General features: G+C 48.3%; 1 protein-coding gene across 15 annotated transcripts in view; it reads left to right on the top strand.

Annotated features, from left to right (window-relative positions):
- The window catches only part of CDK12 (cyclin dependent kinase 12), a 106,870-nt gene extending 88,682 nt beyond the window's left edge, over positions 1–18,188 (top strand). For 7 of the 15 annotated variants that reach the window (XM_030808109.1, XM_030808108.1, XM_030808097.1 and 4 more), the window contains 5 exons: positions 1,337–1,441; positions 6,421–6,468; positions 6,567–6,694; positions 15,374–15,482; positions 17,424–18,188. The gene's annotated coding sequence lies outside the window, so the exon portion shown is untranslated. Of the gene's footprint in view, positions 1–1,336; positions 1,442–6,420; positions 6,469–6,566; positions 6,695–15,373; positions 15,529–17,423 lie in introns of all 15 variants that reach the window. The other 8 variants (XM_030808105.1, XM_030808104.1, XM_030808096.1 and 5 more) reach the window with 7 other exon arrangements.
- Positions 18,189–18,503: the final 315 nt, after the last annotated feature.

The raw sequence follows: 18,503 nt of genomic DNA, 5'->3' as shown, positions 1-18,503 counted from the left end.
ATGTCCCCCCACAAGGCCCCTCTGCCATCTACACTTCTGCCCTTCATCTACCAAGCCCAAAAGGAAGGCATTATAGCTAGCCATGCCCTCTGACTGCCCTCTGCCCCTTTAAGGGAAATGGAAATGGGTACCCAGCTGACTGAACCTACTCACACCTCCAGAAATTAGACACTAGGGCATGGTGCCACCCTCCCAGGCTGGCACATGCTACCCTGGCAGAGGATCAAATAACCCCCCCATCATACCCTGCCCCATGTCTTCCTCTACTCTCTCCCTCATGCTTTCTCTCTCTCTCTCTCTCTCTCTCTCTCTGTTTGTCTCTCTCTCTCTCTCTCTCAGCTCCAAGCACAGCTGAGCCTTAAAAGGGGGGTTGAGGGGGTGGAGAGACCAAGCTGGGGCAGGGGGGTATAGAGCTCCAATAGCACGTTTTCACCTGCCATTTAATTGGATGTATTTTTAATTAATGGGACCTCAGGGACCAACATGAGACAATCTGATATCTGAATAGGGACAGGGGAGGGATTGGGTAAGGGAGGAGGATTGGGCCACTGGGTGCGGTTACTGGGAACCCAGGCCCATCAATCACTGGCCACTTTGCGTTCTGGCATGGAGAATAGCGAGGTGGAGGAGGGGAGGCACTGGGGAGAGATGCCAGGATTTCCCCCCAACTGCCTGGACCTCCAAACGGATTGGAACTATACTGGTTGACTCAGGTCTGGAGCCCAAAATCACAGCCAGAATATGAGGTGAGGCTGTTTTCTTGCTCCTGGGGTTTTGTCTGGTTGGGCTTGTCCCAGGGAGTGCTGTAAAATTGTGAAAGGAAGGTCGGGACAGAGCTTTGAGGTCCTTGTAGAGAGAAGACAAGAGCTATGGACCATAGTAACCAGAGACTATGGAGAGACGGAGGAGAAGGGCAGGGTTCAGAGATATTTCTGTATGTTTTGACATAAAATAAGTGCCATGGAGATTACATGCAAAATGGCATGCAAATGAGGCCTGGTGCCTTTTGGGGTATGAATCATAGAACCTTGCTTTTGCAAGAAAGGGAACTTGGCCAGGCGCGGTGGCTCACGCCTGTAATCCCACTGCTTTGGGAGGCCGAAGCAGGTGGATCACTTGAGGCCAGGAGTCCGAGACCAGCCTGGCCAACATGGTGAAATGCCATCTCTACCAAAAAATACAAAAAAATTAGCCGGGCATGGTGATGTGTGCCTGTAATCCTAGCTACTTGGGAGGCTGAGGTAGGAAAATCAGCCTGGGCAACAGAGCAAGATTCCATCTCAAAAAAAAAAAAGGGAACTTGGAGCTCATCTTGCCCCACCCCTTCATTTTACAGATGTGAAAAACAAGACCCAGAGAAGGGAAATCATTTGAATCCTGTCCTGGTATTGCTTTGTGTTCCTGGATTTGGAGAATTTCTGGGAACACAGGAAAAGGAAAGGTAGGTAGGTGTTGGGGGAGGAAAGTCAAGGGGAGAAGGTATGCAGGATATTATTCTCCATTGCTTGAAGTCTCAAGTTTCTATCCCCTGTCTTAGAAGCAACTTAGGGAAGTCATGGACAGGTTCAGCTTCTATGGAGCACTGTTGGGGGACATTTCCTCTATACAGCCTGTTCCAGAGATCATCTTATCCATTCTCTTGCTTCCAAGTACACAAATCCCCTGCAGCCCCTGACCCCTATGGAATTTTACCATGTCTTATAAGATCTACAGGGAAGGAAATGCGTTATTTACCCCACCTCCTTAACCAAAAAGCAAATCCCCCAATCAAGACTAAATGTTGAGCTTTTTTTTTTTGAAATCTTATCACGTATTTCCCTGCTGCAATATAATAAGCCACTGGAGAAACTTATGCCAACAAATGTATTAAGGAGTAGTCTTATACCTCTTGTCCCATGGCGAAGCCTAGAACAGAGATAGAATTTAAATTCAAGGCCCTGAAGGCTGAATTAGAAATGCTCCTGAATTCATGTGGTGCCATGGCCTTAGAGCTCTTAGACCCCTCTGGCTCTTGTAGTATTGATGTACACTGGAGAAAGGGGCAAGTTTCCAGCTGTACCCATCCCCAACCCCTTGCTTCCTTCACTGTTCACATGCTAGGGTTAGGAGGGAAGAAATGAAGGAGAAAGGGGGCTCTCCCACTAGGTTGCCAAGGTGGCATTTCTTGCCATCCTCCTCCTTCCTCAGAAAACTCAACATTTTTAGTTCCATGCTTCATGAGACTAAGTTAGGTTAGGGGCAAGGATAGGCACAGAGCTTGGAAAGCAGTGCCAGTAAAAACTTTATCACACTCCCCAGGCCCCCAACACCCTTCCCCCACCCAAGAGTTCCCCATTTTATATCCCCAAATCTCCTGAGAAGAGCAAGATCTGCCTAAGTGCCCCCCAGCCTCACCCAGCCCTTCCTTCAGACTCTGAGTCATCTCCTTGGCTATCTAATTGCCTGCCTTCTTAACTGCAGACAGGATGAGAAGAGCTCTCCTCAGATCCCTCCAAAACAGTTTGGAAAGAATTTATCTAGGACCCCTTGCCTACTTCTAAGGGCCCCAGGGGTGTCAGCAGGGGAGGAAGGCTGTGCTAAGGGGCTGGAAAGGAAGATTCTCTTGTTGGGAGAGCAGATAAAAGCCTGAAAGTGGTGACAAGGCAGAGGGTGAAGTTTGGGAACTGAGACCTGTAGTCCCACCTGTGGGGCTGGCTGCCTAATGTGTGGCAGGACATTCAGAGCAAGTATTGTTTGTAGGATTTATTAAGTGGCTGCTGTTTACAGAGCTGCTGTTTCTACTCTGGAACACACAGCAGTGGAAAGGAGCATGCATTGAAGGAGAGAGGGTGGCAGGCTTTCTGTAAGCCCTCGTTTTCACCCTTTGTCCATCTCTACTCCAACATATTGCAGTCATGTTAGAGCTAGGGCTAAAAGGCCCTAAAAGCATTCAGTCTATATTCTGGGTGTTTCTCCAAGGAACAGAGCCTCCTTTCTTGTAACTCCTGTCAGATCTGCCTCCCACTCCTAAGGCTTTTTTGTTTGTTTGTTTGTTTGTTTGTTTGTTTGTTTTTGAGATAGAGTCTCACTCTATCGCCCAGGCTGGAGAGTGCAGTGGCGTGATCTCAGCTCACTGCAACCGCTGCCTCCTGGGATCTAGTGATTCTCCTGCTTCAGCCTCCCGAGTACCTGGGATTATAGGCGTGCACCACCATGCCTGACTAATTTTTGTATTTTTAGTAGAGATGGGGTTTCACCATGTTGGCCAGGCTGGTCTCAAACTCCTGACCTCAAGTGATCCGCCTGCCTCGGCCTCCCAAAGTACTGGGATTACAGGAGTGTGGCTCGGCTTCTCATTCCTAAGGTTTAGCCAAGGGTGCCAGATCTTTGCGGGGAAGAGGGGTGACTTGAAGTGAGTGAAAGTTAAAAATTGTAGTACCCAGAATTTCCTGCACTTTGGAGAAAAGGGACTAGGTGAGGTACTCAATGTTAGCCTACGGCTTAACTCTTACTCTAATAGGATCTCTTTCCTCCTTCTCCCCTAAATTTTTCCCACTGGTTGAAGAGAGATCTGGATGTCTAAACCTCCCATCTTGACACCTTGGAGTTTGTTAAGCAGGTCCCCTCTCTGTAGCTTCCAAAGCCATGAAGAAGGGGAAGGAAGACCAAGACAGGGGTAGATAGAGATGGCAGTGCCATGGTGTCCATCAGCACCCAAGGGGAAAGGCCAAGGAGAAGAAGGTAACTAGAGAGGAAGCCAGGAGGAGACGTCTGCTCCCGAAACAGCATTCTTACCCCATCCTCTCATGCTTCCCTGCTCACATGCCGACAGCGCTGTTTGCCCAAGTGTGCCAGCTCGCCTGGCTAATGATCCTGCTCTGCTGTGCAGGCAGCCAGCTCTCTGCCCCAGCACAGAGCACATGCTGAGGTCTCTCACAATCCTTTACTCACTCATTTCCATGTGTCTATATTGTGGATTCCTAGAAATGAAGGAGGGGACTGTGGGCTTGAAGATAGGAAGATGGCAGGCTCTGGGGCCCATTGGGCACATATCTGCCTGGCTGGAGGAAGGAAAGAGGGAGAAGGCTGCTGGTAGCTCAGCAAGCTCAAGGTTCTGGTGACTCACAGCAGTGGAGGTGGCTCACAAAAACAACAGAGGGGAAGGGATCCAGGCCTATTAGAGCTCTCTTTTGCCCCATATCTCCCCACTCTGAGCTCTGTGAATGAAGGTCCCTCATCTGGATTGTGGAGCAGGGGAGGCCCCAACTATGAAAAAAGAGGGAAATGAGAGAGAAGAGAGCAGGGGAAGCTGAGCATTCCCAGTGAGAGGTATCTCAGTGAGGAAAGGATAGGAGAGGCCAGTTATTCTTGCCCTACTGTATTCATTGGGTGCACAGGGGGTATGGGGCATCCACCTGTGCTAGGGTAGGGTAGCTCAGTGCCCCTGGGCACTTTCCAGAAGAGGGGTTTCTAGGCAAACACAGTTACTCCTCCCTGCCCTCACTTGCCTGCCCAGAACTCTAGGTACCCAGCTGACACTAAATTTTTAGAAGTAAAACAAGCTGTGTTATAACACCAGAACCTGGAAGGATAACTGCTGGGTCTCAGTCCTCTCCTTTCTGGAAACAGACACCTAGGACAAGAGAGAAGCAGCTAAGGACTCCTATGCTGGCTGAACCAAGGTAGTGGTGCAGGCTATGGAGGTGGGTGCAGAACCATAGATCTTCAGAAGTGTCGATTTCCTCCTCCCTTGTGTGCCAGGTGGGCAGTATGCATCGTCTCCATTTTTCTGATGGGGGGATAATAGGGTACTGTGTTTGAGGTCACACCAGGAGAAAGAGGCCAGAAAGTGGACCAGGAGAACCATTCATGCCTTGGACTCCAGTCCCAGGGGCCTATACTGGATCTGGTAAAGAGTAACAGCTAGGATAGCCGGGTGCGGTGAATCACACCTGTAATCCCAGCACTTTGGGAGGCTGAGGTGGGTGGATCACGAGGTCAGGAGATAGAGACCATCCTGACCAACATGGTGAAACGCCGTCCGTGCTAAAAATACAAAAATGAGCCAGGCGTGGTGGCGTGCACCTGTAGTCCCAGCTACTCAGGAGGCTGAGGCAGGAGAATCGCTTGAGCCCGGGAGGCAGAGGTTGCAGTGATCTCCGAGTTGAGATCGCACCACTGCACTCCAGCCTTCCAGCCTGGGCGCCAGAGCGAGACTCCGTCTCAAAAAAAAAAAAAAGGAGTAACAGCGATCTTGTTTGCCAATGTATCCAGACACATAATAGTAAACATCCGGCTGGGCGCAGTGGCTCATGCCTATAATCCCAGCACTTTGGGAGGCCGAGGCAGGGGGATCACAAGGTCAGGAGATCGAGACCATCCTGGCTAATATGGTGAAACCCTGTTTCTATTAAAAATACAAAAAATTAGCCGGGCATGGTGGCAGGCTCCTGTAATCCCAACTACTCAGGAGGCTGAGGCAGGGGAATCGCTTGAACCCGGGAGGCAGAGGTTGCAGTGAGCCGAGATCGCACCACTGCGCCACTGTACTCCAGCCTGGGCGACAGAGTGAGACTCTGTCTCAAAAAATAAATTAATTAATTAATTAAAAAATAAACATCCCATCTTCAGAGAAGGATGGACTAAGAGGAGGAGGGTTCTGTGACAGAGCCTGAGTTCTCATTTGCCTATTTCTGTTCCTTTCATTGCTGGCAGCTCTGCTCTCCTGCCAGGATGAGGGACCCTCTGCCCACTTGCTCTTGGTGGTCCAGAGATGGCTTTGGTTAGAAAAAGGACAGATGATTAGCCACTCCTTGTGTAGGAAGACAGGAACAGCTCCATTCCCCCAGCTCTCCCGGGCAGTATCAAAAGCCCCAGGTTCCCTGCTGGGACATGGGTAGTAAAGCTCAGTCCTGAACTAAACCAACACATCACCTGGCCCTGGGTATAAAAGTAGTATTGTGAGGGAGATCTTGGGTCTTCCAGGCCAGGTGTAAGCAGGCATAGGGAGTTCAGCCTCAGGAGAGATAAAAGAATCATGCCATGGCCAGGCACAGTGACTTATGCCTATAATCCCAGCACTTTGGGAGGCCGAGATGGGTGGATCACTTGAGCTTAGGAGTTTGAGACCAGCCTGGGAAACATAGTGAAACCTCATCTCTACACACACACACACACACACACACACAAAGCCAGGTGTGATGCCATACATCTCTAGTCCCAGCTACATGGGAGGCTGAGGTGGGAGGATTGCTTGAGCCTGGGAGGTGGAGGTTGCAGTAAGCCAAGACTGTGCCACCGTACTCCAGCTTGGGTAACAGAGTGAGACCCTGTCTCAAAAAAAAAAAAAAAAAAGAAAACATGCCATGATACCACATGCTCCCTAATCCTCTACTTTCTCAAACCCTATTTTCTGCCTGCCTTTCTTTCACCTCCCTTTAGCCAATTCCATTCCTGGCTACCTCATCCCCTCCAGTCTGAAAGGACGTGGTAAGTACTTGTCTGTTCCCTATGCTTTTCTCTCTCTCACTCTCCTCCCCTCCTCCCAGCTCCCAACTGAGAGCTATCCCTGTTTCAACTCTTGCCAGTGAATGCCACCAGGATCTGAACCCAAGATTCCAGCCTCGGTCACCACCCTGACCCTGAGAATGCCACTGGGATGGGGAGAACTTGTCAGTCTTCATCCTTCCCCACAAGTATACTGAGGCCAGGACAGGTATGTCCACTGCCATGAAGGGCCCTACCCTGGAGTAGAGGGCAGCCATAGGGGTACAGTGGGGTCCCAGCCCTAAATGTGTGTATGCCTATGCATTGGGCACACTGGTTTATTAGTGTTATTTCAGCATTGTGATGCAGAGAGAGTAAGTGTAACAGCTGCTCCTTGCTTGGAGTGTTTATTGTTACCTAGAGACAACCTCCTGGCTTTTTCCCAGCTCCCCCTCCCCCCAGCCCAACCCCCTCCCTGCCAACAATCCTGCTCTCCCCACACTGATGGGAAATTTATAGCTTGCCCATACCATGCCTTTAACCCTCTCCTGTCCATAGGGTAGATGGGCTGAGGGAAGCCAAGTGAGCAGCAGGCATGCTTGGGCACCAGCAGGGTAGAATAATGTGTGGAGGAGGGAGGGGGCAATGACACCCCTCCCTTCCATTCTATGTGTCCAGTCTTAGGCCCCCACTGCCCTCCTGGCTCTCAGTGGAGAGAAAAGAGGAAATAAATTTGGACCTAGCCTTGAGATCCTGTAAGAGCTCCTTTGGATTTAGCCTTGGGATCCTAGCATCTCCTCACAAAATTATGATCTTCCCTGGGCATCTCTAAGCCACCAGTTGGGTTGCCTGCACCTGAGCAAATACAGCAAGGTAGTATTGAAACAGAAGGGTAAATACAGAGGGGCAGAACCCTCAGATCCCTCCTTTATGCCTGAGCGAGAGGTAGCTGTAGAGATGTCAGATCAAGACAAGAGGCGCTGGCTTGAAAAATGCTGGCTGGACTTCTACAGCTGGGTAGATGTTAGACATGAAGCCCGCAGCTGAGTCTGGTGGGAGAAACTGCCCGCCTTAACATCACCCTGAGCGCAGCACTAAGATCCTGAGAGACCCCTGGGTCATTCTCTAAGCTGGTCTTTTTGATCTGGTTATGCTGCTGCTTTTTACTTTTCCTTCCTGGGTAATTTTCTCCTACACATCTAGTTTGACACCTTGGGGTAGATCCAAGAGACTGAGAAGATGGAGGCATCCTAGTCATGGCCTCAACAAGGCTGGGGAAAGAAAAACTCCTTCTGTCCTCTCTTGACCTTTCATGGAGGGGCACTGTGTCTTCTACTCACCATCCTCACTGGAAACAGAAGAGAGGAAAAAGCATCAGATTTTAGCAGAAGGGATAGAGGGTAGACATATGGAAAAACTTACTCATGGGATGAAAGACTTCAGATTGGACCTGCTTCTCTTCTGAGATTTTTTTCTGCCTGCCGGTTTGTTTTTGTGTCTACCTAAGAAGCATTGGATGAACCAGGGTTACTTTTCCAGGCCTCTTCCAGACAGCCTCAGCACAGTTTCCATACAGTGCACTGCTTCTTGGTTCTTCTAAATGTCATGATGTCATGTAGTATGTGTGGTGGTTAGATCACAAGTTTTGGAGACAGACAGCCCTGGGTTCCAGTGCCATCTTTGCCACTTGCCAGCTGTGCTACCTTGGTAATTCACTTAACCTCTTTGAGTCCTAGTTTTCTTGTAAAATGCAGATAAACAACTACTCCTTAAGTTTGTCGTGAGAATTTCGTGAAATAATGTGTGTAAAGCACCTACAACAGTGCCTGATACTCAGTAGATGCTCACTCAACAGTGGATGGTGCAAGAGTACTACTACTTTTATGAAGTTAGCAGGGCTGATATTGCTTCAAAGACTTTGCGAGTCCCCTGAGATTAAAGGCCAAATGTATGTGCATATGCTGGGGGAGAATGTAGTTTTCTACATGATGTGGAGTAGGGGTGGCCATCCTCTGGAAAGAAAGTAGTCCCAATACTTGACTCAGACTCCCCAAGAAAGCAGTTACCTCATTCCTATGCCTCTCAAGCCAGAGTACCTTGGCCACTATTCTACCTGGAAGTTCAGCTTCATCCAGGATGGAGCTGGGAGAGATAGTCATTAGAAGGATAGCAACAACTAGCATTTGCTAGGCACTTTACAGTTTGTTAATTACATTTATCTACATTAGCTCTTTTGATACCCAGAACCCAGTAAAGAGAACTCCATTTATTGATGCCCGTATGCCAGGCATTGTACTGAGTGTGTTTTTTAAAGTATGTTTAAAGCCTATAGAGTATTTCATCCCCTGGATATGCTGTGATTTATAAGGCTCATCCCCTACTTTGAATCATTTAGTTATTTTTGCTGTTATAAAAAATACCACAGTGAATATCCAAACAAATAAAACTTCATGCAGTTTATTTTATTTTATTTTATTTATTTTTTGAGATGGAGTTTTGCTCTTGTTGCCCAGGCTGGAGTGCAATGGTGCAGTCTTGGCTCACTGCAACCTCTGCCTCCTGGATTCAAGTAATTCTCCTGCCTCAGCCTCCCAAGTAGCTGGGATTATAGGCGTGTGCCACCATGCCTAGCTAATTTTCGTATTTTTAGTAGAGACGGCGTTTCATCATGTTGGCCAGGCCAGTCTTGAATTCCTGACCTCAGGTGATCCACCCACCTCAGCCTCCCAAAGTGTTGGGATTACAGGTGTGAGCCACTGCACCCGGCCTTCATGCATTTTAAATAGTTAATTCTGAGACATGGAATTATTGGTCAATGGATACAAATACCCACCTCCCATGGTTGTGTTCATTTTATTGATGTACCCTAATGAGAATATAATATTTATTAGTCTTCCTCGTTGGAATTCTACATTGGAAACACAAGGCGGCCCCTTTTCCTTCCTATACCCAACAGAGACATTAATAATCTATCAAGGCTTTTAAAATTGAGATCATTGTAGATCCACATGCAGCTGTAAGAAATAATACAGAGAGGTCTCTTGCACATTTTGCCCACTTTCACCAAATAGTAACATCTTATAAAACTACAGTATAATGTCACAACAACCAGAATATTGACCTTGATACAATCTACCAGTCATATCCAGATTTCTCTAGTTTTACTTGTTCTCATATGTGTATATATTAAGTACTATACAATTTTATTACCTGTGTAATTTTATGTATCTACCACTACAGTCAAGAAGCTGAACATCTAACACAACAAGAATTCTTCATGTTGCCCTTTTATAATCACACCTCCTTCCCTCTCAGCCACCTCATCCCCTCCTTAACCCTTGACACCACTAATCTGTCTTCTAAAATTTCGCAGTTTCAAAAATGGAATAATGTAGTACATAACTTTTTAGGATTGTCTTTTTTATTGTTTTAGAGACAGGATCTTGCTCTGTCACCCAGAATGGAGTACAGTGTCTCAATCATAGCTCGCTGCAGCCTTGAAAGCCTGGGCTTATTAGCTGGGCATGGTGGCATGCTTCCGTAGTCCCAGCTACTTGGAAGACTGAGGTGGGAGGATCTCTTGAGCCTGAGAGGCAGAGATTGTGGTAAGCCAAGATCATGCCACTGCACGCCAGCCTGGGTGACACAGCGAGACCCCATCTCATAAAAAAGAAAAAATATTAAAAAAAAGAAAAGAATTTTAAAATCCTGGGCTCAAGCCTCAGTCTCCTAAGTGGCTGAGACTACAGGTGCCTGCCACCATGCCAGACTAATTTTTAAATTTTTGTAGGAATGTAAAATGGGGCCTTACTATGTTGCCCAGAGTGGTCTCAAACTCCTAGCCGCAAGCAGTGTTTCTGCCTTAGCCTCTCAAGTTGCTGAGACTACAGGCATGAGCCACTGTGCTTAGGTTGTCTTTTTTCATGCAGCATAATTCCCTGAGATCTGAGTTTTTATGTGTATCAATAGTTCATTCCTTTTATTTATTCCATGGTATGAACATACCACAGTTTGGCCAGTTACCTGTAGAAGGACATCTGGACTAATTCCAGTTTTTGGCTGTTACAAATAAAGCTGCTATGAACATTCACTTACAGATTTTTGTGTGAACATAAACTTTTTTTTGTATTACCAGGTTGCCCATCAACAAGGTTCTCTCACTTTGTACTCATTAGCAATGAATGAAATAGCTCATTTCACTTGTTTGCTGAATGTTTTATATTCATAATTATTAAACTTCTTAATTGGGCATGGCACTACTAATATCTCCATTTTATAGATGTGGAAAATTGAGGCTCATGTTAAATCATTTCCCAAGATCACATGTTAAGTGACAAAGAAGAGCCTGGAATCCAAGATAATAAGGCTGTTTCCACCACAGCTGACTTTTCAGGTGGAGGCCTTTCTACACTTCACTAAGGTTGCTGAAAAGAGGGTGTGGGTGCTACTAGCAGAGAGATGTTGGGGGCAGGGAGAGCACTGGAGCAGCCTGGGTCAACTCAGGTCCTCACAGCCAACTTCAGTCCATAGATCAAAAGAGTGGCATAGGCCAGGTGGGGTGGCTCACACCTGTAATCCCAGTACTTTGAGAGGCCGAGGCAGGTGGATCACTTGAGGTCCAGGAGTTTGAGACCAGCCTGGCCAACAGGGTGAAACCCCATCTCTACTAAAAATACAAAAATTAGCCGGGCGTGGTGACAAATACCTATAATCTCAGCTACTCAGGAGGCTGAGGCAGGAGAATTGCCTTCACCGGGAGGTGGAGGCTGCAGTGAGCCAAGATCGTGCCGCTGCACTCCAGCCTGGGCGACACAGCAAGACTCTGTCTCAAAAAAAAAAAAAAAAAAAAAAGCAGCAGTGTCATGGAGCGGGGGACCTGTGCCCTTGAAATTGTTTCCCCTTTGCCAGAGAATAAGGCTGAAGTGAATGGTGCGCCTGAGCAATCTATCCAGACACCTGAGACCTGGAATGGGGAAGGGAGGACCCAGCCTTTGGATGCCTATCAGAGGATGAGATATTAAGGTCCTCTTTGGCCGGGCGCGGTGGCTCACGCTTGTAATCCCAGCACTTTGGGAGGCCGAGGCGGGCGGATCACGAGGTCAGGAGATCGAGACCACGGTGAAACCCCGTCTCTACTAAAAATACAAAAAAATTAGCCGGGCGTGGTGGCGGGCGCCTGTAGTCCCAGCTACTCGGAGAGGCTGAGGCAGGAGAATGGCGTGAACCCGGGAGGCGGAGCTTGCAGTGAGCCGAGATCGCGCCACTGCACTCCAACCTGGGTGACAGAGTGAGACTCCGTCTCAAAAAAATAAAAAAAATTAAAAAAAATAAGGTCCTCTTTGGAAATGTGCTGTTGAATGTGTCTATGAGGCCTGAGGAAATTGAGACCGATGATAAGTGAGCTGTCTATTCTGAGGGGTAAGGGAGATATAGCACTTTTTGTTGTTGTTTTTGAACAGGGGAACTATAGTTCATTTACAAACCCACACATCCACATACACCCCTTGGGCAGGCTCAGTGTCTAGGACGTGGTAGAGAGGGCATGAGCACAGTGGAAGCAAAAATGCCAGTTCGGTGCTTAGTGCTGACTTTACCACTGTTCTTCATGGCAGCTAAACTCATGGACAGCTCAGGAGAAGCTAGAGAAATTGTTTTGTCTGTCGCTCAGCCTCTGGGGCACTGGTTGAAGCTGACAGGTGGAAACCTAGAGTTGGCCCAGACATGATGAATGCAGAGATGCCAATTTGTAGGAGAGTAGGTTTGGCTCCTCTCCTGGGAGTTCTGTCTGGCCAAAGGCTCCCACCTCCCACCTCCTGCTGGAGCTAGCTCTTTTATAGTTGATGTTACCATTGCTCTCTTGGCCTATTCCAGCAGCTGTGGACGCCTAACAGTTTTCCCCACTCGCTTACAGCTGCAGAATCAGGCTAAGATTATGTATCACTCCTCCATCTTCTTGGGCCCATCAGGAACAGCATATCTCCCAGTGGTACCCACTGTCCCTGCCCAGTAGCCCCAGCCATGTGGGACATAAACACTGAGGCTAGACCTGGAATGGGGACTATAAGGATTATTTATTTTTTTATTTTTGGAGTCTTGCCCTGTCGCCCAGGCTGGAGTGCAGTGGCATGATCTCGGCTCACTACAACCTCCGCCTCCTGGGTTCAAGTGATTCTCTTGCCCCAGCCTCCCAAGTAGCTGGGATTATAGGCGCTCGCCTCCACACCCAGCTAATTTTTGCATTTTTAGTAGAGATGGGGTTTCACCATGTTGGTCAGGCTGGTCTCGAACTTCTGACCTCGTGATCCACCCGCCTCAGCCTCCCAAAGTGCTGGGATTACAGGCGTGAGCCACCATGCCCGGCTGGGGACTATAAGGATTATATAGGCACCGCACTATATCATCGAAACAACTAGAGATACCCATTCTGAACCTCTGTCCTCTGGTTGGAAGTTCTTAGACAAAGGGAGATCACTCTTTACTAGCTCTTTCATCTCTACCCACTCTGAGATTTTCTGGCTCTGGGAGGTCCTGACTGTGGCTGGGAAGACAGCTACCTTCTCTTAGAGCCAAGATGGTGAGGAAATCTCAAGACCCCTCCATGCCTTGTTCACTTTCCTTGGCTGCTTCTCTCTTCAGGTCCCCACCTCTCCTGGTACCATTCCATTCCCATTCCTTCTCTCTCTTCTCCTCTCTCTCTCTCTCAGCAAGTTTTTTATGTGATTACAGGCACTGCATGGTAATTAGTGCTAAACTCATTTGCACAACTACAGTTAATTGGCTACAACAATTAATTAATGTGTTGGAAATTTGGCACTGGAAAAAAAAGTTTGTCATCAAAAAAAGGGCAAAAAATTGTAGAGTGAGGTACCCATAAAAATCGAGGGTAGGCTTCAAAAGCCCAGCTGGGCCTCAAACTTCAGGCCTGCCTCAGCTGCTTTTCCACTCTCAACTTCAACGCATTTTCCTCTCTCATTTTTTTCCTCCTTTCTTTCTCTGTCTCCTCTCCTTTTTTTTTCTTTTTTCTTTTTCTTTTCTTTTTTTTTTTTTTAACAACTTAAGCAAACTCATTTCCCTGATAAAATATAGCATGACTAATGGCTAGAGCATGTAAAAATCATTGGGAAAATGTCCTTGGAAGACGAATGCATTTTCAGCAGAATAATTAACTTAATTAACAAATTCACATGCATATTCATCAGGCTATTAATGTCTTCTCGGCTCAGCTTGATGAACATTGCGGTAATAACCATCTCATTTACATACTGCATTCTACTGCGATCCAAAACAGAGACAACATACAGGCGTATATACACACACACACACACACTCTCTCTCACACACACGAATACACACAACATGCCTGGGCCACTCTTGACTTCCAGGTTGGCTGGGAGAGTGTGTGTGTGTAAGCGAGGCAGGGTAGGGAGTGGGTGAGTGGGAACCCTGACTGGGTGGTGTGATCTTTAGATGGCCATGAGTCAGGTGGGCTAGGGATACCCACATGTAAATATCTGAGAGAACTCAATATTTTCTCTCTCTCTCTGTCTCTCTCTCTGCCTCTTTTTCCTTGTTTCCATTTCTCTGTGTCATTTTCTCTCTTCTTCTCTTGCTTCCCGCCCCCCCCCCCGCCCCCATATCTCTCTAGGGAAAAACTTGGTATCCGTGCCAACTTTTTTCCCCCTCCCCTCCTCCCTCTCTCTTCTCCTTCCACTCTCCCAACTGCTGCCAGCCGGCATCAGCGCCGAATTGCCATCTCCTTGAGCTCTCTGTGGAGCAATCTCAGAGAGCAGTAAGGTGTGACGCGGGGCTCTGCCGGCTTCGCAGCACCGCCTGCGGAAAGAGCGCAGGATGGCGGAGGAAGATTAAGAGAAATCGCGAGCAGGGCTCGGCTGCCATTGGTGTGTGCAAACGCCGAGGAGGAAGGGAGAGGGAGAGTGAGGAAGGGGGGAGAGAAGGGGGAAAAACCAGCAGCTGTCGGCCTAATTCTTCTAACACTCTGCTTGTGGTCATATTAGAAAAACAGATTATGCCCCTCGGTGCCACTCACTTATACTTGACATACGTTAATGTTCTATATCTCCATTTTCCGGTTCTTGATGACGGTGGACTTGAGGTCGAGGAGGATGGGGGCCTGGGTGGCCAAGGGGCACAAAAAAACCCTGTCCTCTCATTCTCTCCTGACCTTGAACCCCAGTCTGTACTCGCCCTTTAAAAAGCAAACCAGTTTACGTCTGATGCCACCATTTGGCGTTTTGCAGCCCCTTATGAGATGAAGAGGTCAGAGGATACCTGGAGGACCTTAACCCTAAGTCACCCCTCCTTTATAGTCTTAATAGGTCACTTTAGGACCAAGTGAGACCAGCTTTTGTGGCACTACCCCCCAACCTTTCTATGGGCTCTCTCCCTCAAATCAGAAGTTGAGGGTCAGAGAAGGGAGTCTATGATAGTTTGTGTCCCAAGATGGGGTTACAGAGAAGCCATAAGCAAACCAAGGCCAGGATTGTTTCTGGGTTGCTATGGAAACCAGGTTCCCTCCTCCTGGCAGGAATGGAGGAGTGCCTGAGGCCTTCCTCCTACCACCAATCCTGAGGGTTGTAAAGGCGGAGTTTGCTAAGGCGTGGGGAAAGGGCTGGTCTTGGAGGACAAACCAACCATTCCCTACAGCTGGCCTGCTATTCAGAGGTCTTTGACCCCCACCTTTCCTACCCTCCCCCTTCTATATTCAGTCAAAGGAGGCTTTTTCCTCTGGTGCCTTGTCCTCTATGGAGACCTGTTGCTTAGCAACCACTAGTGCTTTCTTCTTAATAACTCACAGGGACGGAGAGATAAAATATCTGTGTCTATATTCAGTTTCCCTCCCCTGTCTATTTTTATTTAATAACTGAAGCCCTGTCTTGGGTTCCCTTAGCACCTGCCTTAGAGAGCTCTTAGAGGGATTATCTGCAGCCTGAAGAAAGAAGGTTACAACTGAGGAAGAACTTCTGAACAGGGAAGAGTGGAAGAAAAGACTGCAGTAGGTAGAGCATCAAGGGAAGCTGTGGAAACATATTTTCTTAAGTACAGGTAGAGAGGGGAAACAAAATATTTAGAACTTGGAATGTGGGAAGGGGATATCCACAGGGATTCTTAAGGGACAGCTCCAGATCCTGGAGTGGACCCTAACAGCTGCTTCCAGGCTGGCATTTTCCACTCCCCACACCCTTCCCTGCCCCTGCTTCCTGGCCACTTCCAGTCTATGTCCCTCTCATATTTCTTTTGTTTGTTTGTTTGCTTGTTTGTTTTGAGACAGAGTCTCGCTCTGTCGCCCAGGCTGGAGTGCAGTGGTGTGATCTCGGCTCACTGCAAGCTCTGCCTCCCGGGTTCACGCCATTCTCCTGCCTCAGCCTCCCGAGTAGCTGGAACTATAGGCGTGTGCCACCACGCCCAGCTAATTTTTTAGTATTTTTAGTAGAGATGGGGCTTCACTATGTTAGCCAGGATGGTCTCCATCTCCTGACCTTGTGATCCGCCTGCCTCGGCCTCCCAAAGTGCTGGGATTACAGGCATGAGCCACCGCACCTGGCCTGTTTGTTTGTTTGTTCGTTTGTTTGTTTGTTTGTTTGTTTGTTTGTTTGTTTAAAAAAAACGGAGTTTCACTCTTCTTGCCCAGGCTGGAGTACAATGGCGTGACCCCAGCTCACTGCAACCTCTGCCTCCCAGGTTCAAGCAATTCTCCTGCCTCAGCCTCCCAGGTAGCTGGGATTACAGGCATGCGCCACCACGCCCAGCTAATTTTTGTATTTTTAGTAGAAATGAGGTTTCATCATGTTGGTCAGGTTGGTCTCAAACTCCTGACCTCAGGTGATCCACCTGCCTCAGCCTCCCAAAATGCTGGGATTATAGGCGTGAGCCACCACGCCCAGCTTCCCTCTCATATTTCTATCTGTAAGCAGCCTGTTGGATCTCCAGTTTCCTAGTATCTGGATGTTGGTATCCAGGAGAGGGGGCTGTGCTGGTGTGTGTCCCTCAAGGTCTGGGTACCTCCCAGTTTTTCAGTCACTAGGAAAGAGTTCTTCTGAGCTCTCCACTAGAAAACCCCACACCTGACCTGGCAGTGGGGCTGTACAGTAACCAAAAAATGAGCAAGGAAGGTCTACAGTAGCCTAGGCCTGTATGTAGAGTCAGGAGACTTGGGTTTAGTCACTTCTCCTTACTCTCCCGTGATCCCAGGTTATTATCCACTTGATCTTAAAGCCCTTGTTGCTTCATCTGTAGGCCAGGAATAATAATAATGTTTACCTTACTGGACTTTAGCAGGATCAGTTAAAGTAATATGTGAAAGAAAATATGCTGCAAACTGTCACATTTAACTAAAATATTATTTTAAGGTCTGAAAAAGGTCTGATTGCTAGGGAGAGGGAGGCATCATGAATCCAGCCCAGCCCTGGGCTTAGGAGTGCTCCTTCCCACAGCTCTCATGGCCTCTGGTCTTCCATTAGTTTGTTGGCAAGAGGGGTATGACTCTGCTCTCTGGTCATTGGGGCAAGGAGCTATAAAAATCAAAATCAAACACGAAGTGGTCTAGGGAGAGTGGTGCAGTGTTGTCCCTATCATTTTTCTCACCTGGGACCCAACCTCTGGCCTCTAGTTTTCAGCTGCCAAGACAGCAGCCCTACCGACACCCCACCCTGACCCTCTGCCCCTTTCGGCAGTCAGCACCTTTGCTGCCATCGTGCTAGCTCACAGACTGTACAGTTTCACCCGCCATACCCCCCTTCTCTGCACCTCTTCCAACCCGAGCCTTCTGTGGCAGACAGATGGGGTGTCTGCGATGGAAAAAGCTCTGGGCTCTACGCCGTCTTGGGTGGGCAGCCCCCCTCCCCAACTCCCCATTACTCCCTCTCCCCACCTAAGACACTCAGATTCACCCCAGGCAGCACTAGAAGGGGCTGAGAATTCCAACTCTCTTCTCTTCTCAGGCTCAGCTCCAGAAGCAGACCCAGAATGGCATCCTTCTCCGAGACCCAGACCCCAGCCCCTCTTCATGGAAGACCAACACAAAGGAGGAAGTAGGTTAGGGAATGGTAAGGCTCCATGTGATGGGACTAATGTGGAGAGGCCTGGGGCCTTTCCCTGAGGACTGGATGGCTGGAGTTTGGGAGCTTGAGTTGACAGAGGAGGCTAAGCCCGGGCAGCTACTTTGTTCCAGAAATCTAAGGTCCCTGGAGGGAGGCTCAGCTTTGGGAGGGGGAAGGGAGCTAACATTGCAGAGCACCAACTGTGAGCCAGGTGCAATGGCAGAGCCTTTCCATACCTGTACTCACAACTAGCAGGTGAGGAGTCAGGGCAAATAAGTGTCTCATGAGCTCCCCATATCTCGGCAGTTGACCACCTCCTCCTTTGATTCTGTGATGTCACTGCCAGTTCTCCTCCTATTGCTCTGACCTGTCTTTCTCTGTGTCCTTTGCAAACTCATTCTCACCTCCTTAGACTCAGTCAAGTCCCCCAGTTACACACTTTCATGGTACTATATATCATTCCTTCAGAGCACTTAACACAGTTATTTCCTATGTATTTGTCCAGTCATTTGAATTAGTTTCATTGGATGGAAAGTTCCACAAGGTCAGTGACCATTTCTATCTGTGTTCACCAATGTGTTCCCAGTGCTCAGAAACAATGCCTAGCATAAAGCAGCTGTTTTGTAAATACTTGTTCAATGAATGAATAAATGACAAAAGAACATCTCTCTGGCCTAAACTCCCTTCTTGGCCACCCCCTCACGCTGAGCTCACCCACCCCAATGTGTGGATCAGGGAACAAAGTACCTGGGAGGTCAGGCCACCTCGTTCTCCCTCATCAGGACAGGACCAGTCCTAGTTTCAGGGTATGGGGCCATTGCTGGGCCAGAGCCTGGTCCTGCCTGTCTGCTCTTCAGCTTTTCCAGGGACTGACAGAATTCAAAGTCTCAACAGTTTTTCCCCACATAGAGGCCTGAAATCATTCATGTGAGCTGGAAAGGGAGGGGAGTTCCATCAGAGGAAGGTGCTCTGAAGAAAATC

The sequence above is a fragment of the Nomascus leucogenys genome, unplaced genomic scaffold (assembly GCF_006542625.1).
Source record: "Nomascus leucogenys isolate Asia unplaced genomic scaffold, Asia_NLE_v1 Super-Scaffold_285, whole genome shotgun sequence".
In the NCBI taxonomy this organism is placed as follows: domain Eukaryota; kingdom Metazoa; phylum Chordata; class Mammalia; order Primates; family Hylobatidae; genus Nomascus; species Nomascus leucogenys.
This window is presented reverse-complemented; position numbering and strand designations above follow the sequence as displayed.